Source organism: Rhipicephalus microplus, chromosome 3 (genome assembly GCF_043290135.1).
Source record: "Rhipicephalus microplus isolate Deutch F79 chromosome 3, USDA_Rmic, whole genome shotgun sequence".
Taxonomy (NCBI): domain Eukaryota; kingdom Metazoa; phylum Arthropoda; class Arachnida; order Ixodida; family Ixodidae; genus Rhipicephalus; species Rhipicephalus microplus.
Window position 1 is genome coordinate 118282704 of NC_134702.1, and position 24441 is coordinate 118307144.

Here is a 24441-nt window from a genome sequence, read left to right on the forward strand (position 1 = left end):
CTGCGCACCGACCCGATGTCCAACTGCTTACCTTGAACGCACGTCAGCACTACCGGTGTCCTGCTCCACGTAAGCGAGATCAAAACGCATGGAGTACGCCTGACGACAGGCCAATTTCCTTCCGTTGCGAACGAGTGGGACACATTTCGCGTCATTGCCGAAGCTCATGGATCTCGCCCTCGCACACAAACCCTAACTTCGCAAACTTCGACACATCAGCCCGCCCTTCTGGCCAAGAACCAACCCGCCGTGATGACTAGGCTCATTATGACATGACTGCCACGACCAATGCCCAGTACAGCCGCTCGCCTTCACCACGACCTAGATTCTCGCGGTCTCCTCCGCCACCCCGTTCCCCGTTCCCGTCCTTCGCCCGATGGTTTCCTCCGGAAAACTAACTGGTGCAGCTCCTAGAGGTGACGCTGCTGCTACGACTTGCTCTACAATTTCTCTGTTGACCCTCCCGACCAATCAGAACTTGATTGAGGTAAAAGTGGATGGTTTACCTGTTAAAGCTTTAGTCGACACTGGCACCTAAATTTCTGTTATGAGCTCGCACATTCGTGACCACTTAAAGAAAGTCGTGGCTCCAGCCCCTTCACGATGTGTTCGTGTTGCTGATGGCAGTGCAACTGCCATTGTTGGTGTCTGCACAGCACGCATTACTATAGCCGGACATCAAATCTCCATCCTCTTCACTGTTCTCACCAACTGCACCATTGATGTTCTCTTCGGTCTAGACTTTTTGTCCGCCCATTCGGCCCTCATTGACTGTTCAGCTAGCACTACTCAGTGTCTTACAAATCTGGCCGTTTACACCTTGACGCTGACTGCTTGTCCTGCCATCAAGTGGACCCTCCTGAGACTTCAGACAAAGCACCGCCATGTGTTCTCTGTCTCTCTGCTTTGAGCAACATCCGTGATGAACAGCACCGAGATCCCGTTTGCGTGACATTATTGAGAAGCTGAACTCTCCAACGCCCCATCCGTCTACTCGACTGTTTGTACTTAAAGAGGGCACCTTGTACCACTACAATGTCAACACAAATGGGCGCGAACTGCTCCTTGTGGTGCCTTCCCATCTACGTGCAAGTGTTATCGCCCAGCTCCATGACGCCCCCACCACCGGTCACCTTGGTCTCTCTCGGACTTACGACCGCGTGCAGCGTCGATTTTACTGGCCCAGGCTTTATCGCTCCGTGCACCGCTACGTCGTCGCATGCGATCAGTGCCAACGTCGAAAAAAACCCTTTATGATATTTCTATTGACCCCTTCTTTCGAGTTGGTCTTGATCTCGTAGGCCCGATCCATAAGTCTACCTCCGGAAACAAATATATAGCTCTCGCTACGGATCATACAGCCCGGTACGCCATCACGCAGGCTTTGCCAACCAGCTGTGCCACAGATGTTGCATATTCTCTTCTGTACGATGTCATCCTCCATCATGGTGCTCCATGCCAACTCCTCACAGATCGTGGAAGCTATTACCTCTCCCGAGTTATTGACGACGTGCTTCGCTCTTGCGAAACCAAACATAAATTTACGACGGCCTACAATCCACAAACTAATGGGCTTACCGAACGATTCAACTGGACTTTAACTGACATGTTTTCCATGTACGTCTCCTCTGACCACCTAGACTAGGACGTTGCATTGCCATTTGTCACATTTGCACACGATTCCTCACACCACTATACCGCTAGGTTATCACCAATCTACCCCTTATTTGGCCGCGACCCAACTCTACCTATCGACACCACCTTTGCGACAGCTGTCGATTTGCCGACTGAATACGCCCGTGACACTATTACCAGAGCTCACAAAGCACGAGAAGTCGCTCAGAAGCGCCTGTTAGCATCGCAAGAGCAACAGAAGCAACGTTACTACACACATAATCGTGACGCCTCGTTTGTCCCGGGTTCCCTTGTGTTGTTGTGGGCACCGACTCGTCATGTTGGTCTCTCTTAGAAGCTGCTTTACCGGTACTCAGGACCCTACCGCGTCTAGCGCCAGGTGACCGCCGTTACCTACGAGATAGCCCCATTGAAGTCGTTCTCTCTAATGTCTACAGACATTCTTCATGTCTCCCGACTTAAGCTCTACCACTCCACAACAACATAGAAAGCACCGAGACGGTGCTTCTGCTTCCGGGGGTCATGTTACGAGACTACATCACGCTGAAGAATCAAGACAGACAGCGTAAAAGACATGATTCTGGGATGTGGGGCACGCTCTGGCTTGCCATCTCGACTTAGGCTTGACGAAATATATCTTAGCTGTCCCCTCGTTTCTCTTGTACCCTCCCTTAACAATATTTCACTCCGCCTTATACTGTGCGGTGACTGGGTCACATCATATATTTCCTCTCGAGTTTCTTCTCCGCTGCATACATATATCCTTTAAAACTCCATAATTTCTTTCAAACTGCTCGTGGTGTCTCTTGACGCTGAGTTCAATTTCGTAGAGACTGGTCTGTTGTTACCTTTCTCTATCTCCATCTTCACCTCAATCCTAATATCCACCGGTAGCGCAGATTTTTCAACAGGAGCTATCACTGTGGCATAACTATCCATTTTCACTCCTAACGACTGCAATTCTCATGTGTTCACTTGCAACATTTGGAAAGTTCCTTCAACCCATCTACATCTTTAGGACTCTTCACTGTTTCCACGTTTCCTAGCTCTTTTATGTATGTCTCTCTTATATGATCTTGTCATCCGAATGTTTCTTTCAAAAAAGCAACTGCATGCTCGAAATTCTGATCAGAAAACTGCAAACCTTCTATGAGGACGCAGCCTCTCCGCTCAGAGACGCCAGAAGGCAATTAAACTTTTGATTCTTCGGCGTGTTCACTCTGTTATGCACCGATGTCTCGAAATGATGCCAAAACTTTCGCCATGCTGTTTTTATTCTATCGAACTTGATAATCTCAATACGTGGTAACTTAACAAGCTCTTGCGTCTCCAGATTAGGTTAGTACCCTGCCCTCAGCTCGCCTGTTATGTGGTATTCAGTGGCGTTGCTTGTTCTAACTCGCGTAACCACTCCCATATTTTTGTCGTTGCAGCGACGATCTTCATCTCATAATGCAAAACTCTTTCAAATTCTGCCTCCCCATCATCTTCTCAATGAACGGTTCAATCTGTTTGTTAACTTGTCTTAACGTCTTTGACACACTTTTCATCTCGTTTGGAAGCGTCATAAGTTGCGCTCGATCGGCATATTCTTCGATCTTTTTATCAATTTCACTCTTAAGCGTTGTCTGATTTGTTCGAAGCGTCTTTCGCTTCTTTGATAAGACCTCTTTGTTCATACTTAAAACGTGTTGAAAGAGCTCTTGCCTGTTTATGTGCGTTGCCAACAGTCATCGGTCATGGTCCTTCCGTCGACAGTTTGTCCTTGAGCCAGACGCCACTGCTTCGTTCTTCAACCCATTGTTGCGATTAAGGTTGAAGTCTTTGCGCCTGTCCTCAGATATCCTGGTAATGGCACCATGTTTCAGACGGACGAGAAAGACCGCAGGAACGATGCGTCTTTTGTTTATTGTTGACAGAACAAGAATAAAAAAATATGCAGAGCGTGCTCCTGGCCACCTCTTCTTCTTCGCCCTCGAACTCCATCTTCAATCAGTTTTCTACATGGCGTCATCTCGCAAGCCTACTGGGAGGAAACTCTGGAGCAGATGATGAAGGACCTTCAGACCCGTAACCCAGCTGCTGATATCAACTACCCGAAGAGTGGGTAGGACACTCTCAATATTGATCACCTTTGCGCACAGACCAGTACCTCACATCATACGCTACATGGGTGTAGTATACAGTTGCACATAGTACAAGGGAAGCCCAGATGCGTGCACAAACTGTCGCCGGCCGGGCCACAGATACGACGTGTGCTTCCACCAAAAGCGTGGCCTCTGCTCACGATGCGGAGACAAGCACGATCCACAAGATGTTCCCTCCTGTATCCCAAGCTGCAATCTCTGTAGGGGCTGCACCTCACAGGCACTGGATCGCGCTAGCCGAGAAATCGTGCCACAAAATAACGCAGCCCACCACCTCAAAAGAAAGCGTTTCCTACTGAGCAGTACTTTCCCTCGCTCAGCAATACCAACCATTTACGTCTGCGTTGTCCTCCGGGGCCGTCGGAGCAGGCGGCACACACGAACCTGTGAGCTCTGAGGGAAGAGATAAAAACTCAGGCCAGACTTTTCTACTTCCACCCCAACTCTTCCTCCAATTTCAACACTCCAATATTTGCCCACCTCATCTCACCAGCCTCATCAGAAAAAAAGGAAGCCTGATGAGAACCCAGCCAAACCCATAGACTTGGAAGCAAAATTTAAGATCTCGCAGGATAGTTAGAAGCCAGGTTAACAGAGCGCATTACGGGGCAAGTCACTGCACAATGTCCAATTATGGTAGAAGGAAGGAATGAAAATAGGAGGAAAAGAACGGCAGGGAGGTTAACTATTCTTTAAGCAGCAAGTTTGCTACCCTGCGCATGGTAGGGGGTCTACACGCAATGAAGCTTTCTTTCCTAATATTGTCACGTTCGAGGGAATCTCGGGTCGCGACAACTGCCGGTTCGACGGGTCTGATGTTGACAAGGGATTCTATATCAATTGAGTCTAGGTACTCGTTGGTTCCTAGCTCTAGTGTTGATATCAGCCCGACAATGTTATCGACATTGCACACATGAGGCACCGTTTTTCACTTATGGGTGAAGTGACCCGGTGCTTCTAAAGAGACATTGATCGCATCGATAAAGTTCAAAAGTCTGACGGCATAAGTGGACCTGAAGGAATAAGTGGACTGCACATTTGAAAGTTTTCATTAGGCCATTGAAAGCCACTGTAGACCCATGTTTTCATATCAGTCAAATGTATCTAGGAAATCTGCCGTCATTTGAAATTGACACCTTAACCACAACAAACAAAACCAACAGTAAGCAGAACCAAATAACGAACTAAACGGTTTCTGACCATCGATCCTACGCAACCACAGTAACCACATCGGCACGCTCCGTTTTGATTTCTCGCCACCAAAAAGGCGCTTCTTGCCTCTTTTTGCCCCTGCTCTGCCTTGAGAAACATGAAATATTCGCCTGTGCTCTTTTGTGGACATTTCAAACTTGAAAGAATCTCAGTTAAGAGAAAACACCGGAAAATAAACATATTTTCAGATTGGAGCCTTGAGAATGTCATAAATAACTCCAATAGACGGGAAACTGTGTCAAAATGACCAGCACAAACTATTTTAGACCAAGAACATTTGTCTTGACAAGAGTCCAAAAAAAAGCAGAGATTCTTGCACACACGTGCAAGAACAATGAATTCATCACATTGTGAGCTAGGCTCAGGATGAACATCACATTTGTGTTGAAAGAAATGGCAATCAATTGTGAACAAGTCCAACCAACAGCCTGTGTTAAAGTTCAATATATATATATATATATATATATATATATATATATAGGCAGGCATGATGGTTGAGTGAGCGTAGCGTTGCATATAGTCCAGTAGATCCTCCGTGAGCGGTCACAACGTTGTTTATTTCGACGTTTCGGCCTAGAGTCTGACCTTCATCAGTGTGATCCTGATGAAGGCCAGACTCTAGGCCGAAACGTTTAAATAAACCATGTTGTGACCGCTCACGGAGGATCTACTGGACTATATATGTATATATATATATATATATATATATATATATATATATATATATATATATATATGCATATATAGGATATGGCACATTGGGAGCGTTGTCAACAAGGATAAATATATTTATTTCCCAACAGTTTCTTTCGGGAGGGGTCCTCCCTTCATCAGGGGATGAGTTATACTGACATGGATTTCCAAACTTCGTTGCTGCCGCGTCCCTCTCGCCTTGAAACATGTTTGCGAAAGTGAGAGAGAACTAAAAAAAGAAAAAAAAGAAAGAAAGTAAAAAAGAGGAAGAAACACTGTCAACATTGAGAACGAAACCAAATGTCAGTGTACGTCCACATACGTTTCTTCTCACGTGCTGTTCAGTTCTCGACGTACGTCGGGCCACCCAAGATTGTCGCCGCGGTGCCGGGAGGGTCCGTGACGGCGTGCGTAAAGAAAGGGTTTCCCCGTAATGGGTCGGTCGGCGTGCGGCATGCGTAAAGGAAGGGCTTCCCGTTAATGGGTCGGTCGGCTCTTTTTACCTTTAATCTTCGTCCGTTCGGGACGAAGATTAAATATATATATATATATATATATATATATATATATATATATATGCATGTGGATGTGTGCGTGTGCGCAAGCAAACACAGTAGCTTTTAGGCTGTGATCAAGTTAGTCTTCTTGAAAACTATAGTTCTCCGTATGGTTTTCAGAGTGTATTGCTCCTTGTATGTAAGAGAAGACGTTCCCTTGGTGTCTGTGCACACTCGTAAAATCATGTCGTAGGAATGACAACGTTCGGTCATCGCAGGTGGTAATACAATCTTGCCTGCCAGAGCATACCATTGAATTTTTTTTCGCGATTGATGCCGATTCGAAAGCAGGAATCGTTTTCTCACCGTCACCACTCTCTTGCCGTCCTTAAATTGATTTTCTTCCAAAACAACGGAGAGAATAGCCTCCACTCCGAAGTCGAGGGACCCGCGCACCATCATTTCGACCGGATCGACATTCATCAGCCTTGTCTCGTTAAGAAGATCCAGATTTAGTGAAACCATCCACCGCACGAGGTACTTCGTCTAAAAAAGAAGCAGGTAAAACGCATCAATAAACATAGTGTTGCGGGAAATTATTCCTATAGGTACAAGGCTAGCGTAAATCACAGCACCAATTAAATACATCTATGGTTGGTGTGGAGTTTCAGTCTAAATTCACTAAAGGTGGTATAGAAAATTGCTCCAAATATTTTGCGTCTGCGTTGAAGTAGCTTATGTTCTTTAGAATATGTAGTCCCTAATCTACTAGCGACCAAAGTCACTCTGAGATTTAGACGCATGTGATTATATATACGGGTGGTTAAGTACAGAAGCAAGATTAGTTGTCTGTTAAGCAAACATCAGAATCGAGAACCGTAAAATTAACTCGTATCTCCGTATTTTGCCTTCTCAGAGAGCTTCGTAGTGAAAGGTGCCGGGGTTCAGCATATGATTTTCAGCTTGTATCTACGCTTTTTTCAGACATTCATAATTTAGTCGAGAAAAGGCCATTATATATGAACGGGAGTGTAAAAAAAACGTGTATTGAGCTGACAATTTGTTTTTCTCGAAATTTAGTTGATGTCAAATAACATGATGCTGAGCTACAGACGTAGTTTTCATAGACATGCCGCTTTTAGATTCCAGCCAAACATTTTCTTTACCACGCCTTTGGCGTGCTGCACAAGCGTGTCGCACGAATCTCGCTGCGCATACAAGTAGGATTTCTCTAAACTTATCTTCTATGCATAGTAAGCCTGCTTTTGTTTTTTGAAGTGTGTTGCGCATCCTGGCGATGCTTCCTTTTAGTCCAACTTTATTAATTACTCTAACCTGAGAGCTTGAAGTGGGGTTGTCACATCGCTACTGTTCACAAATACGACTCCCATGGCCCTAAAACGCTGTTTAGCTGATGACTCAGATAACGGAAAATTGATTTCGGTTACTCCGTACGCATTATATAAATGTGAAACCTACGGCCGGTCCGTTACTGTGTGTATGTCATACATTTATGGCCTGGCAGCGGAGGTTTTTTAGGGGGAAGCTCCTGATAGCGGAACATGTTTGGCCCTCGTAGCCGTTGTAGTGTGTAACAAGTATAACATTTTGACTTCCAAGGTGGTGCTGGAGAGAGATTTTTTCTGTGCGTTGTTGAATAATAAACAATAGTGCTTAATGTACTTGCCAATGGCTGTTAATGGGGAATGAAAGACAGGAGCATTCGGCTTTTAGTTAACGCGCACGCTGTGATCTAAATTAGCAGCCGTAGTGCCATGAATACAATGAACTAGTATATACCATGAACTCGAGGTGGTTAAAGGTGGAAAGTAGATACGAAATTCAAGCCGTAAGAAAGTAAGGGCCGAATTCTTCTGTCTCTCATTTCCCATTAGCAGACTTTGACATGTACATTGAGCACTATCCGACAGGAAATGGTTGCTACGTTATACTCGCTGGGCGCAACCTCCTTGGTTTTAGAAAGTTTTAGCGAGCGTTGAGCCGCAGTGCCATGAATACAGTGAACTAGTATATACCATGAATTCGGGGTGGTTAGAAATGAGAAGTAGACCCGAAGTGCAAGCCGTAAGAAAGTGTGTGTGTACCACCTCTCGTGCAGTCCTTGGAATATCCGCTGGATGGCGGTGCTTCTATATGGGTATATATAATGAAACAATGAGAGATGGTGGTACTTGAAGTGTTTAATAGATGGACGAACGGACACGCACAGACAGATGCATGAAAGACCGCATGAATTGACGCAGAACGAACGCACGAACAGATGCACACACGGACGGGTGGATGGACGCATAGATGGTCACACAGACGGACGCATGGATGGACGGAAGCAAGAACGAATGGACGGACGAATGCTTCGCCCCACTCTCCATCATTCACTCCGTGAATATGCTGCCAATTTTTTTTGTTTCTTCATAACGCCTTTTTTTTTGCTTTCTGTATCGCTTTCTCTGTTGATTACTCATGAATAGTACGTAAGGCCTTATTCTCCTAAAGCTATGCAGCCTCCAAACGTCCTCCACGTAACCCTCCTTAGAAGACGTTTTTTGAGCGTCTCAATACCAGTGTCATATCGGGCACATAATCAGGGATGATAGTGCACGCTAGTGACGACTTACGCCTCGTGTTGCAATAGGATCCAGCATGCGCAGCTGCCTTTTTTTTGATCACCCTCCGGCAATTTCACTTAGCTATAGCAGCAGCTATTTTTATCGAAAGTGTCCACAAATTCTAAAATCCATATAAATATGCTACTTAGAAGCAAAAATTTTAAATTTTGTATGACAATGAGAACCGAAAATTGAGCTTACCTCCGGCTCATACGACGACGTGTAAGATATGCAGGCATGATACATCGCGGCTGCCTTCTGCCAAGAAAGTTGGTTAGACTTCGGTATTCTTGATTTGAGTAGGTAGGATCGAATGGATAAGTCCAAGTCTCTTTGAACCTGCGAAAGTACGCGGTAAAGTGTTATACCACTTCAACAAAGAATTTTCTCGTGTAGAGAAGCGATATGTCAATTGTAAAGTAACGGTGGGACTTTTTGAGTGGTATATAGCTGAAGAAAGGTTGCTGCTGTGCATTGAATATGCCTACATTGCGAATAGGCGCTGAATACAAATCTGTTCAATATGATAGTCTTTATTGAGAAGCCTCGACGCAAAAATATTGGTCTGTCTGTCTGCCTCTCTCTCCGTACATTTGTCTGTTTGTCCGACCTTAACAGTACCCCAAGTGACACCAAACGATACCCTAAACGGCGGTCCCCGTCCACATCGCCCACCAATATTGCTCAAGGATTAGCGTTTATACTTGTGCGATTGCCAATTAAAAAGCTATTATTGCGCATATCTGAGGCACCATAACAACACGTCAATATTCTGTACGTGTGCTTTTATACTATACAAGGAATACATAACAATTTCTAAGGACCATAACGTTTATCACGCTGCACTGATGATGCAAGGCTTGTACAAAAAGGCAAGTGTTTTCAATGCTTTTCTAAGGTGACACAGTGGCGGCACCTACCCGCGAACTTGCGTTCTACACCTTCTCGCCTCCAAAGACGGTCGCGCACGCCGCACGCTTCATTTTCCAAGATAACTGCCAGGTAGCGCTCAATTGTCAAGTTTGACGTGATTCGATGCGCTCGTTCACCTTTGATGCACGCTCGAGGCACTCCGACGCAGCGCCTCCAGAATGCCATTCACCAATTTTCTTAAGCACAACATCAAATAACAGTATTGTTCACTCTCTACAGACGCAAAACTATCGCCTTTCAACGACATTTGCATTGTAACATGAAGATTTGGAGATATGGAGCCAATTTTTAGTAGACATTTGTCGAAATGCAGTCATTTGTCGATATTATATGAATATTCATTTTTCTTTAGCCATAGTAAATCGACACCACTCCCGTAGATATTTTAAACGGCGCACATTGATCATCCTGTACGGAACTTAGACAACCGTAACCCTATCTGCGCTGAGGGTTTAACGGATAGCAAGAATGACTTCTCGAAATGGAAACTGCCGAAGCATTCTTCAAGCGAGGGAGTTAAAAGATTTAAAAAAAGAACACATGACGAGTTTTGATATACGGGGCACAGCAGTGCCAATTTTTTTGTGTGTGGGAAAAATTTTGTGTGTGCTTTTTGTAAACCTGAAGCAAGCTCCTGTGTGCAAACATTTATTTAATATGCTAATTCTTTGAGCAATAGATTAGTGTTCATGCAGAAAATTGATGAATAAAGCAAAATGTGGTCATGACTGATTAGCCGCGTAATATAAATGGCACTGATAAATATCAGCGCTGGAATCAACCGATTATTTAGATGAAGACACTATTACGTAACTGCTAAGAGTAATGGTTGAAGTAAGATGCCAAGGTATGAATGCAAGTAAGTCTGCATATTGCCACTAGTACAAGCTCTGAAAGTATCATTTCTGTAGATGCTGGCAGGCTTGTATGTGCAGCTGTTCAGAAGAGAACGAAGATGCGCGTGCAGAGAAAAATGTTAAAGTCGTATTGCCGTTGTTCGAATCAGTTTGACGTACTTGTGTGCCATTATCTACAGGTTACAGTTACGTTGTAACGTGACAACTGGTGGAGGGTCTGGGTAATTGTCTATGCACTGTTACCACGCGGAAGATCTCGGCCTCCACATCAACGCCTTGGCAGAAACAGCCAATTTTCGACGCAGTCGGCGGCAACTAAGCCTACCACACCAATTCAGCCTTCTTCCGGAACGCTCCAGAGCCATGGCATATGCAAGCCAGACTGAACAGAACGTGACTCCGCCAGCTCTATGACTACCAGCCTCACTAACGCCAAAGCCCTTCCATGGGGAGCCCTTCCACGAAGACGTTGAAGACTGGCTGGACCAATACGATCGAGTCGCCATCGCCAACGAGTGGGACGAGCACTGAAAACTGCGGTATGTCTACGTCTACCTGGAGGATTCGGCGCGTATTTGGTTCGAGAACCAAGAGGCCGCCATGAAAACCTAGCTGGTGTATTGCACTAAGCTGCGGAACACGTATGGTAGCGCCGATTGGAAAGAACGAGCCGAACGTCTCCTTATTCTCGCAATCAAAGACCCAATGAAAGCGTGGCCATGTTCGTTGAGGAGATGTCTTCTCTGTTCCGTCGAGCACATTCTGCAATGACGGAAGACAAAAAGGTACGCATACTGATGCGGGGTGTCAACGAGCAGCTGTTTGCCGGACTTGTACGAAACCCACCAGCTACCGTGGCAGAATTCCTCCGTGAAGCGATGACAATGGAGCGAATGCTAACACAGCGGTCTTCGCAGTATGAGCGGTCCGACAAATTTGCATGTCTGTCAGCACCCTTGGTAACACCCGATGTCACGACCGTGAGAGAACTTGCTGAGCTTGTCCGTAGCATTGTGCGCGACGAGCTGGAAAAGCTTCACGCAGTGCCTTCACAGCCTCAAGTGGCTGCTCTGACAGACGTCGTCCGTGAAGAGGTGCGGCAGCTGGTACGACCATTAGTGCCACTTGCAACCGAAGCTCTTCTGCTAACGCACGCGGAAGCTATACGCACTTCTTCACCGGGAGCCACCTATTTCCCCCGACTGACTAGACTGCAGACGCCGCAGCACTTTTCGGGCCTGCCACACTATGAAAATCAACGACCGACTTGTCTGCAGATGCCGCAGTACTTCTCAGGCCCGCCACACTATGAGAATGCGCGACCTAATTTGCGGAAATCTAGCGTGTGGCGCGCTGCCGACAATCGACCACTATGCTACCACTGTGGTGAGCCAGGTCATTTGTACCGGAAGTGCTCGTACAGGCAGATGAGCCTACCTGGATTTCGGCCAGACGCTCGTCGGCCTAGGGACGGGGAACGACCCCGCGCCATCGCAGAATAGTTAGCAAGTCTACCGTTTCCGAATCTTCAGCGACGACAATCACGCTCTCCGTCTCCTCGACGCTCTACGTCCGCGAATCAATACTCTACTTTCGCCGATGTTGTTGCGGGACGATCCGCTAGGTCCCCAAGTCCATGCCGGGAAACTAGAATCAGTGGCCTCTGGGGGTGGGACCGCTGTCAAGCTATCGTCAAAACAGCGTCCTCCGACCTATCCGCCGACCTTCGACGATTCCTTTCGGCCGACACCTCACATCGCGGAGGAATCCGTTTCTGCTGACATTGCCGTCCTTGTCGACAACCATCCAGTGACTGCTCTGGTCGACACCGGCGCCGACTACTCAGTTATCAGCGCTAAACTTGTGGCTGAACTCAGGAAAGTCACGACTCCTTAGGGGCATGGATCGAACCTTCGGACAGCAGGTGGTCATCTCTTGACACCAATCGGAAGATGCACCGCAAGGCTACAAATCTGTGAGAAGACGTTCGTTGCTTCTTTCGTTGTGCTTCTCGAATGCCCCCAGAAAGTTATCTTTGGCATGGATTTCCTTCGCGAGCACGGCGCTGTTTTAAATCTTCGAGACTGCCTCGTAACGTTTCCTGACGACTACGGCCCGAATTTTAGAGATACCGATCCGCAGAAGACTGCGCTTCGCATTGTCGACGACACCGTCACATTTCCGCCACGCACCAGTATGTTAGTTACTGTACTGGGTGACATAGACCATGACGGTAGTGGTATCACTGAAGCCAACTTTTCGGTGCTCTAGTCTCAGCAAATCCGCGTTGCCCGCGGCATAATTCACTTTAAACGCGGGACAACTGAGTTGTTGGTCACCGATTTTAGTGGAGCACGCCAACATTTGGCCAAGCGAACAACTATCGCTCATTTCGAAGCCATTGACGATGAAGCGTGTACGACAATAGCCCCGATTTTGGCAGCCGTTAAAAGTGACACCACGGTAGCCGATACAGTCGATGTCAATCCGAAGCTGTGATGTGCGCAAAAAGAGCAAATCCGCTGTATCCTCCGCATGTTTAGTGACTGTTTCGCGTCTACATCTAAGATAAAACAAACGCCAACCGTAAAGAACCACATTGTCACTGACCATGCTGAACGACCCATACGTCAGCACGCTTACCGAGTATCACTAAAGGAAGAAGAGGCAATACGTTCTCAAGTGAGGCCGATGCTCAAAGATGGCATAATCGAACCCTCGAACAGTCCATGGTCATCCCCCGTCGTACTAGTAAGAAAGAAGGGCGGCCCTCTCCGATTTTGCGTCGATTACCACAAACTCAACAAAGTCACAAAGAAAGACGTTTATCCGCTTCCGCACATCGACGACTCACTGGACTGCCTCCGACGTGCCCAATACTTCTCCTCTATGGATTTATGCAGTGGCGACTGGCAGATCGAAGGTGATGAACGCGAGCGAGAGAAAACAGCATTGATAACGCCAGATAGTCTGTACGAATTCAAGGTGCAGCCCTCCGGTCTGTGTTCTTCCCCTGAGACATTACAGAGGATGATGGATGCAGTACTCTCCGGTCTCAAGTGGGAAGCATGCCTTGTTTGCTTAGACGACGTTGTTGTCTTCTCCCAAACGTTTTAGCAGCACTTGCAGCAACTTAGATCTGTGTTTGCTGCAATTCGCACGGCAGGCCTATCACTGAAACCAGAAAAATGTCATTTTGGTTACAACGAATTAAAGTTCCTCGGCCACCTTGTTAGCCCTGATGGTATTCGGCCGGACCCAGACAAAACATTGGCTGTCGCAGATTTTCCACCACCTGCCAACAAACGTGATGTGCGTCGATTTTCAGGCCTCTGTGCATACTACAGACGATTTGTGCGAAATTTCCCAAATATTGCCGAACTCCTCACTCGTCTGACAAAATAAGATGTTCCCTTCGTGTGGGGCCCTGAACAAACACGCGCTTTCTCTGAGCTCCAGAAGCAACTCCAGTCTGAGCCCTTACTTGGACGCTATGACAAATATGCCGACACTGAACTACACACAGACGCCAGTAACATCGACCTTGGTGCAGTCCTCGTCCAGTGGAAGGCGGCGTCGAACGCCCTATTGCTTATGCGAGCCGGATTTTATAATCTGCAGAAACGAATTACACAACCACTGAAAAGGAGTGCCTAGCTGTTGTCTGGGCAATAGCTAAACTCAGACCTTACCTGTATGGCCGCCCGTTCAGAGTTGTTACCGATCATCATGCGCTCTGCTGGTTGGCGAACCTTGAAGACCCTTCCGGACGTCTGGCCAGGTGGAGCTTACGCCTTCAGGAGTTTGATTTGACAGTCGTGTACAAGTCTGGCCGGAAGCATACCGACGCGGACTGCCTTTCCCGAGCTCCTCTTAAGACAGCCTCAGGTGATCACCATCTCGACGGCCGTTTTCTCTGCGCCGTTAGTGTATCCGACTTGGCTGAACAGCAGAAGAACGATTCAGAGCTTCAAATATTCAATGAATATCTCGAAGGCCGGACGCCGCATCCACAACCAGCATTCGCCCGCTCACCGTCATCGTTCTGCGTTCTCAGAAGTATCCTTTATAAAAGAAACTTCGACCTTTACGCGACTGAGTACCTGCTCGTCGTCCCGCCAGCGTTACGAGCCGATGTCTTGTCCGCCTGTCACGATGAGCCTTCCTCAGGCCACTTAGGATTCACACGTACCTTGGCCCGGATTCGCCAACACTATTACTGACCTAAGCTCAATCGAGACGTGAAGCATTACATGAAGACGTGTCACGAGTGCCAGCGCCATAAAGCACCACATCAGCGCCCAGCCGGCTTTTTGAAGCCCGTCACTCCTCTGACACAACCGTTCCAACAAATTGGCATGGATCTACTCCGACCTTTTCCCATGTCTCGTGACGGCAACCACTGGATTGTAGTCGCTACTGATTACATGACGCGCTACTACGAAACGAAGGCATTACAACGTGGCACCGCCATTGAGACTTCCCACTTTTTTATGAAGAACACCGTCCTCCGACTTGGAGCACCAGCAGTTATCATAACTGATCGTGGACCACGAAAACTGGGATGACATCCTTCATTACGTCACGTTCGCTTACAACACCTCTGTGCAAGAAACAACTGGATTCACACCATGCAGCTTGCTTCACGGCAGACAGGTTACTACAATGCTGGGTGCCATGCTTCTGCCAGACAGACGCCAGATTAGTGTCAAGACGAACGAATTTATAAACTGGCAGACGCAGCTCGTAAGCTTGCAGTCGAACGAATCCACAAGCAACAATGCATCGACTCGCTGTGGTACAACGCTCGTCGTCGCGATGTCTCTTACCAATCCGGAGAACGAGTATGGTTGTGGACTCCCATTTGACAACGGGGCAGGTCGAAAAAGTTGTTACACCGCTATTTTTGTCCCTGTAGAGTTCTCCGCCGTCTCCGCAAAGTAAACTACGAGGTACTTGACGAGGACATGGCTCGTAAATCCCGCCATTCACAACAGCCACACGTTGTCTATGTTTCGACGATGAAACCATTTTACCAACGCTGGCTATTCGTCAAACTTCCTTGAGTAGACTTACAGTGATTGTGAACACCCCCTTGTGTACTGTTTATCGTATGTCTTTTCTTTTCATCTGGTAATTATGTTGTTACATCGGGACGATGTTCTTTGGGAAGGGGGTAATGCCACTAGTACAAGTTCTGAAAGTATTATTTCCATAGATTCTGGCGGTCTTGTATGCGCCGCTGTTCAGAAGAGGACGAAGATGCGCGTGCAGAGAAAAACGATAAAGTCGTATTGCCCTTGTTCGAATCAGTTTGACGTCCTTTTGTGCCATTATCTACAGGTTACAGTTACGTTGTAACGTGACAATATTACTTTTATACAGTACTTTTTCAGTGACCCAAAATGGTACAGTATTTCTTTTTTTCCAAGACACGCTTTATGTATTTATTTATCTATTAAATAAAATGTGAAGCATTTCATAGCGAACTTTTGCGACTTTGCGCGTATCTATCTATCTATCTATCTATCTATCTATCTATCTATCTATCTATCTATCCATGTAGTCGCCCACAACTTTAAGCTCTCTTGCCCGTTGCAATAATGGTATCGATACGAAGCTTGGTGTGCCATAACATGACTATGAAGAACGTATTTGACTAGCCATAACATGAAAATCATAATATGGATGTCATGAATGTCATGACAAAACCACTGCAAGGGCTGCAGAACAATTTCATGGTCCTGCAGCCATTGCGGTGGTTTTGTTCACATGGCATGCTGCAAACCCGGTATGGTGTGACATAATAGGATGGCGAAAAGCAGCGACAGACCCTAACATGAAAATCATGACATGCGTGTGATGTAACAACATGACTACATGCCAAGCTTATGATGCACTCGCGGCTGTTTCGCTAGCGTCACATAAACACAAATTGGTATTGCATTACGTGAATGGGTGATGAAAACAATGAACGGGTGCAAGCATGATAAACATGGGATGCGTGTCATGTAACAACATGACTACTTGCTACGCTCATGATGCGTTCGCGGCCGTTTCACTGGCTTCGCATGTACCGAACTCAGTATTACGTGACGCGAACAGGCAAAATAGATAAATGACACATACAAACATGATAATCACTACAGGCGTGTCATGTAAGGACCTGACTACATGTCACACTCATGATGCGCTCTCGGCAGTTTCGCTAGCTTCATGCATGCCGAATTCGGTATTACGTGATATGAAAGGATGACAAATGCATGTTACTGGTGCAAACATGATAATACTAAGTTTTGTGTCGTGTGAGAACATGACTACATGCCATAGTCAAGGCGCTAATAAATGCCAACGCGTCATGCCGGCGTTGCGACGCAAGACACCGGTCTTGCCATAAGCAAGCAGGCGCGCGCCGGGCTGCGTTGCTTTGACGGATGCGCGTTTCAGAAGCGCCCTTCATCCCTTCGTCACGGAAAGAGGGAGACGCAGTGTTGTCAGGGTAATGCACCGGCACGAAATGCAGCATGTCCCATTTCGCACCGGTTGCCGTCGGGCCGTGCCGACGGCGCTGGTCACGCTGATCGCACCTGGAGTCAGACTATAGAGTGCTCGCTTTGTGCTAACGTAGCATTGATGTGCCCACCGTGCGCGCGGGTCAACGCTACACTGGAGTATGTTGGGCCCTTTATGTTGCGGTCGCGCCCGTCTTGCTAGCTCCACATATGATTTTGCAGGAACTCGGTGTTACGTGACGTCAATGGATGACGAAAGTATATGACTGGTGCAAAAATTAACATGATAATACTAACGCGCATGTCATGTAAGAACATGTTAACATACCACGCTCATACCGTGCTCGCGATTGTTTCGCTAGCTCCACAACTCCTAACTTTGGTATCACGTGACGTGAACAAATGACGAAGGTAAACGGCACATCCAAACACGATAATCATGAATGAAAGTCTTGTACGGCATCTTTTACCTCCACCTTGTAACGTTGTGCTGATTTTAAGATGACATATCAACCTTCCTCATTCGTGCTTCGCATACGTGGGATGTGCCATTTTCTTCTACAATAGTTTCCACCTGCCAATTGCTGCACCATTCCCTTAACTTAGTGAGATTCACTTGTAGCTTTGAAGCGTCTTCTGTGCAAGTTTTTTTTCTATAAACAACAATATCATCCACGTAGAGACGGATTGACAAACTTTTGTCACATGCAAGAAAAGATAGCCCAGCACACGCCCTTGTGACAAACCAGATCTTACTCGGAATGAATAAGATTTATAGTCAAGTTCTAGTGAGGGAGGCTTATTGTATCAAACATCTTGAATCTGTGCAGTTGTTTAATGGTCAAGGCACAGGTGACTTCTTTTAAGCCCCAGACAGTTATGAGGAACTCTCCCATAATCCCAATAAAAGTCTAGGGAAACTGCATCGATACAAACTGGCGTATATAAAGCTGTGTGCTGATCTGACACTAGTTCAAGAAGTTGAGTCTGACATAATAGTTTTGTTTTGAGAACCGTCTGGTATGTGAAGAAAGGAACTGTTACGGTTAAGATGATAAATGACCAGGGAGGGTATTATGTGCTCTAGTAACTTGCACGAAGTGGACGTCAATAAAAAAGTCCTATAAGTTTTGGGGTTATTGCTGTTACTCGATATAAAGTACCCCGTTAGCAGAGTTCTAGTCATCTCGTACACTACCAGAGTCAAGGGATTGCTAGCAAATGTATGCAGGCATGTGGGCTTAATCTTTATGAGTTTTTTAGGAAGTTTTGCGATGATACCAGTGGTAAGGGAACTGGTTTTGACAGGAAGTTGGTAGATAGCACTAGCTTACCCACGCTCTGTTATTACATTTGCAGGAAAAGGATGTTAAATGGGCAGATGTTTCAGTAAAAGAAAATTATTCAGTGCAAGTTTGTCACTTGATACCTCTGGGATGGGGTTGCTGAATTTCTCAGCACAGTGTTGTACCGATAAGGTGTTCCCGTCTTCTATCGTCAATACCGGTGTTGAGTGGGCGTTTTTGGCGTTCACAGTATTTTAAAAAAATTTTGGTGTCTGTTTTTGTGAGGCTAGTTAGCATGTTGGTAAATATTATATATTTGCCTTGAAGGATAACACTCTTTGCTACAGCTGAAACATTTTCTCAGGCTTCCCATTCTAGAAGCCAGTTCAAGCGCCTCGCTTGTCTGTAAACCCTTTTATTTTTTTTTCAGCGCTCGTTTTAAGTCTCGCGTGAGCCACGGGTAATCCGATCTAGAACTAATTGTTAGTTTAAATACACGAGAAGTTTGCAGCTTCTTACGTTTATCTAAGAACAAGTGACAGTTTTCATTTGTTGTACCCTCGTAAAGGTATTCAAAAATCAGCTGGAAAAGTCTTTAGCATATAATGTGCTACCTATATAGAGCGTTAAACAGATACCGGGTTATTACTTCTTTGCCACCTTGGTTTTATTCTCCTGCTGCACTAGAGTAATTGTTTTAAATGCATTATTATTATCTAGTCCCAGCCTCATCCAATGGAGGAGCAGGGCATATCTTAACCACATCAAAGAACTCGCAGTAGGCGTCTGCTTTGTAGTGTATTTTGTTGACAGGCAGCCCTGTTTATAACGCCTCCACTACACGAACTAAGCCAAGCCAGGATGTTCTCCCTAATTTCTTAGACTCTGGTACTTTCTGTAAAACTGGTAACGCGCCCGTCGAAAATGAGCTGCCTGACTAAGAGCACGCAAGTCAGGCTAAGCTGTGAGATTTAAATTTGATGCTTGGAAATATCAGTCACTGTACAGGAAAACAGCTTGTGTGTTTCGATGTGCAAAAGCAGGTGTTGACCAGCTGGGATGCTGCAAGTGAAAACTGAAACACATTTTCAGAAAGCCGACTAGACGCCAATGCGCTACCCAGACGTAAATTTGGTGCCACGCACAAATCTCTACGGAACCTCACTGTAAGCCACATTCATAAAGTGTCACTGTTGACGGTCTCCTATTATTTGTCTACAAGACAACCTGCATTACTGAAGACCGCATAAGTTATTGCCTACTCTTTCAAGAAGCGGTCAACGGTGCTACTCAGCCCATGTCGCTTTACGTCGTTCCTGCGGTATCTACTGTTCCATTGTACAGCCAACAACGGGCCTAAAGTTTGTAAACCATAATTCTATTCAATGGCCCACATGCGACGACAGGCCGATTTGCTTCATGTGCAACGGAATAGGCAGCATCCATCGCCATTTTTCACTATCTTTGAACATCGTCTATTTGTGCGAGTTATCCTCCCGCAGCCCCAGCGAACCTTTATGCACGAAACTCGGCTGCACGATATTACCGCTTGCCGAAACTAGACACCAAGCAACATTCTGTGCAGCATTTGACCCGTCGCTACACAGGACGTTACACAGAAATGAGCTTTGTTACTTATTCCTAATTTGCGTATATATAAATAGATAATTATTCTGCCGTCAGTAATGTGCAGCTATAACCCCGCCACGGTGGTTTAGTGGCTAAGGTACTCGGCTACAAATCAGCGGGTCGCGGTATGCAATCCCGGCTTTGGTGGCTGCATTTTTGACGGAGGCGAAAATGCTGTAGGTCCACGTTCTCAGATTTGGGTGCAGGTAAAGCCCCCCAGGTGGTCAAAATTTTTAGTGTGCTTCATTTCGGCGTCTCTCATAATCATATTATGGTTTTGGAACGTAAAAACTCACATATCAATCAATAAATCAATGCCAAGTGACCAACGTGAGCTGTGAAATTGAAGCATAATCTACGCCACCGCTGAGTCAACCCAACAGCAACCACATTCCGGCTGCCAATGTGAGGCATAACATATGCCGGACTCCTATTTGCTTCCAGTAACAATGTGGCTCATTTGTTTTTCTTCGTTCTTTGTTTTTTTGGATTTGAGTTTTCTTAGACATGACATGTGAACCTCGGAAGGCATAGACAAGCGTTCTGCGAATTTGGAAAACATAGGGTTCTTTAACGTGCACCTATATTTTTCCCTTTTACAGAAGTTATGGCTGCGAAGACTGGAATTCCATGCCGTAAACTGCGGGTTAGATGTTGAATGCTGTATTTACTTGACTAGTGGTAGGCACCATCGAGTATTGAATGTCTTTAAAATGTTACGCCCGTCCCGGCACGAATTGCCCTCTGGTTGTTAAAGAGGATGCAACGATTGAGCACGTAATGACTGAATTGAATATTGCGAATATATCTGCTTAAAAAGCCTTTGACACTCACAGAACTACGATTCCTAGCGCTCACAGCACAACAATTATTGACGACCTATGATTGTGAGTGATACTTGCGCTGCTCTGTAAGATTTATTCAACCGTTTTGATTATGTAATTATTTTTATATTTGAAAATAAATCACGGAAGCGTATTGCATTAGAAAAAAATTAAGCTTGTCTTAGCGATATTTGTGGAGTAGTTGTCTTGAGTCTGATATATGTTCTGCGGCAATGTATAGAAAAAAAATGCATTCTCCTGTGCTCTGAAACTCTTCGCGTGGCGAATATCATTTCGATAGTAAGATGTCAACATCGTAAAATAAGCGCACTTGCCAACGTTATGCATTTCAGCTTTAGAAACAACACAAATTGTTGTATCGTGATATTCGTATTAGTTTGTTCAAAGTTGGCTGCATTCATAGAGAATGAAACTAGCACTGTGTGTCAACATTTTCTGCGATGAATATAGTATTTCGCTGATAGCCACTCTAAGGCGTTAACATTGCGATACATTCGGCGAGCAATCTTCATCGATGCGGAACCGCCACAACCTTGCGTGAGAGATTTGCGAATACGATAACGATAAAAATATGGAATAAATCATAGAACTAGAGGGCGCCACAGTGTGGGGGGTAAAATCATGAAGTTCGCAATAAAAGGAAAGCATTCGCATTCGCGTCACTTGATGGCACTGTGTGAGGGGCAAGCAAGAGTAGCGTAGCGATTTTATGAGAATTCGTATTTTATTCTCGCGCGAATACACAAAAGACATAGCGAAATCTGGAAACAAGAGCTGTACTACTAACTGCTTGTTGTTGAATAGTCCCATATAAACTGAAAAACAGGATGCCCAGCGATTCGTGCTATATCGAATTGAGGACAGGATTGAGTGAAAACACGGCAAAACCAACTCGACCAACTGTCAGTGCTTTTAGAAGGCACTTAATTGGAACCGGATCTCACATTCATGTTTTCAACTGTTGTACTGTTTCATTCTGCTTATACCGCATCAACTCTCATAGTGAGGTGTCTTTCCTCTTTACCTGTTCGAGCGAGGGAGAGTCGTATTAACGGAGGATATCTCAGTTTAGCTATGCCAAGGCACACTAAGCCAAACTGGAGTATAGAATAACACAGCAAATGAGTGAAAAAGGAAGTTCAGGGTGAGGTGGAGCAACATTTAAAGCATATATAGGCGGCAGAATAGAAATGTGAGGATAAAGAGTGATGTAGGGCTCAGTAAAAGCGAAAGGAAGAGGGAAGATGAAAGACGAATGCATACTGAAAGGGGTTGGGAGATGGGAATAAGCGTTAGTTTTATTAACTGATAGTGAGAATAAAGAAAAGGAGAACGGGGAGAGGTTAACCCACAGCCAATTCCTATATAGTATCGCAAAATAGTTGTATAGCAAAAGGGAGTCAGAATAATGTGAAGCGATGAGAGAATGAAGTGGGGAAGAGTAGAATGGGGAAGGTTAGCAGAGTGATGGTAATTATGGTATAGCTAGGAGGTGAGAAACGAAAGTGAATGTATTGAGTGTGTGAACGTAAAAAGAGAAGAGAAGCTTAGAGGAAGCTAAACATAGCGTGACAGGGTAAATATAGCAAGGAGGTAGACAAGCAAGTGCGGGGGGGGGGGGGGGGTGAGGTGGGTGAGAAGCAATGGAAAGTAGTAAAAAGAAAAAGTGGAGAAGGCCACCAGCTTCGCAACTTTCTCAGTGTTCACACCGCTAATGCGTAGCTGCCTCTGTATTTTAGGTCATGAAGAAGGAAAGATGTTTCCTCGACGAATAGGCGTCTGTTCATGTGTCAGCTCTTCGCATATATAAACGTGTAATGCAGCTGTATATAAATCCTCATCGCAAGGACGCGCATACGCGTGACTTTTATTGATCGCGTCGTCGTAAGATTCTGCGCTCAACGAGGATAATTAGTCTCGCAGACAAACTCGCGCATGTACTCTATAGCAGATACCAAAGAGTCCCTTTATATAGTTATTAGACACGGTTGGTAAACATGCTTAAGAAAAAAATTACTTCCCTTGAAAACACTGATATATGTGTTTGTCATCAGTAGTGAAAGCTGGCGAGCTTTTCTGCCCGCTATTATTGTCACAAAACCGCCATGTTAACGTTCGCTTGCAGGTGAAATGAAATGACAGAGTTACTCAAATATATTAAACAATGCGCGCCTCAGTAACTTTTTGACGTAGCACTAGACAAAGAGAATGATGTAATTTAGTGGAAGAATAAAAAAGGCGGTATCTGGCCTCACGTACGTCGGCGAAGGTACTGTAGCCTCGGTATTTTCCACAGACGTGCTTGTAGAAGTCATCGCACGGAGAAACGGTGTAGTCGATAGTTTCGCGCAACCGATATGCCAATAAGCGGCATGTAGGCCCCGTGCAGTCATTGCTGTCGGAACGAGGAATCGGAACGACGCGTGCCTGCCCATTAGGTGTGCTTTCCGAGGTATTCCTGGCATGCCCTCGGTTGTCACCCGATGACCACGATAGCTTGATCGTTGGTGTTTGAGGATTGTCGAGTGTTGTCGCTGCGTCACTCTGTTGGTAAAGACAGCAAACATATAATGTAGTCACAGATCATTGCGTGAATTATTTATTCCTAGAGACTTTAGTTTTACTGCCCAGAGCTTGTTGCCTAAAGATAGATGACATTTTGGTTGCGCACACTTCGTATTCTTCAATAATGCTGGCGAAAAATGATTAATGATACCACCAAGAGTTTTCTAATCGACGCTTTGCGTGGCGATGCAGTAAACCGTAATGCCTAATGATCGATATATGTTTGTTACTCCTCCGAAACTTTGCTGTATTGATCCCTCATTCTGCAACGAAAATCTTTGACATAATTTTATAATTTTATTCATGTCTTGGTCTCTTGTTTCAAGGTAGAGGACGAGCGTTTCAATGTATCAGTTTATAACCTTGTTATAATAAGTAAGGTATAATACGCCATGCTTATTTTTCTGCTCAAGCAAGAAGCTGCATTGTTTGTACCGTTTACAGCATTTAGTTAAAATATATAAATAAAGCTCGAGTTTCTCATGTAGCAAACCTTATGGTCGCTTATATTTATCACCAAATTGTCACTCTCAATATTAAATAAAATAACGCGATATAAGTGTTAAGCACGAAGTTAAATATTTGTCACCATACATAGCATTCATGAAGCACCCTGTCACTCGCAGCAGTGGGTAATTTCATCCTTCGATCACGTAGATAACGTTTCAACTATTGCAGGTGAACCTACACGATATAGAATGGACCCAATCACATTTGTACACTTAGCCAAGATCTATGTTGCATTTGTTCGCATTACTTGCACCTTGGATGAATAAATTGTATTAAGCCGGCTGTAAAGGAGGGTTTACTCTATCATACCTTAAGATGGTTTCAAAATTTCCATTACGGCGACATATGACCTTTGAAACTTCAGGATACTCTCTTGAATGAATGAATAATAGATCATACTTGCCGTGGAGACTACTTATATTGGGAAGTTCATTTTTGTATTTCGTCATTTAGGCTTTGCTAAGTGTTCTTTTTTTGCTCAAGAAAAATGAAT

At 45.3% G+C, this 24441-nt stretch overlaps 1 long non-coding RNA gene across 1 annotated transcript; it reads right to left on the reverse strand.

Annotated features, from left to right (window-relative positions):
• Positions 1 to 6426: 6426 nt before the first annotated feature.
• Positions 6427 to 23411, reverse strand: LOC142803308 (uncharacterized). Its single transcript, XR_012894047.1, has 3 exons — positions 23133 to 23411; positions 9013 to 9150; positions 6427 to 6730 (listed from the first exon to the last, which is right to left on the reverse strand). It is a non-coding gene; the product is annotated as an uncharacterized LOC142803308 (long non-coding RNA).
• Positions 23412 to 24441: the final 1030 nt, after the last annotated feature.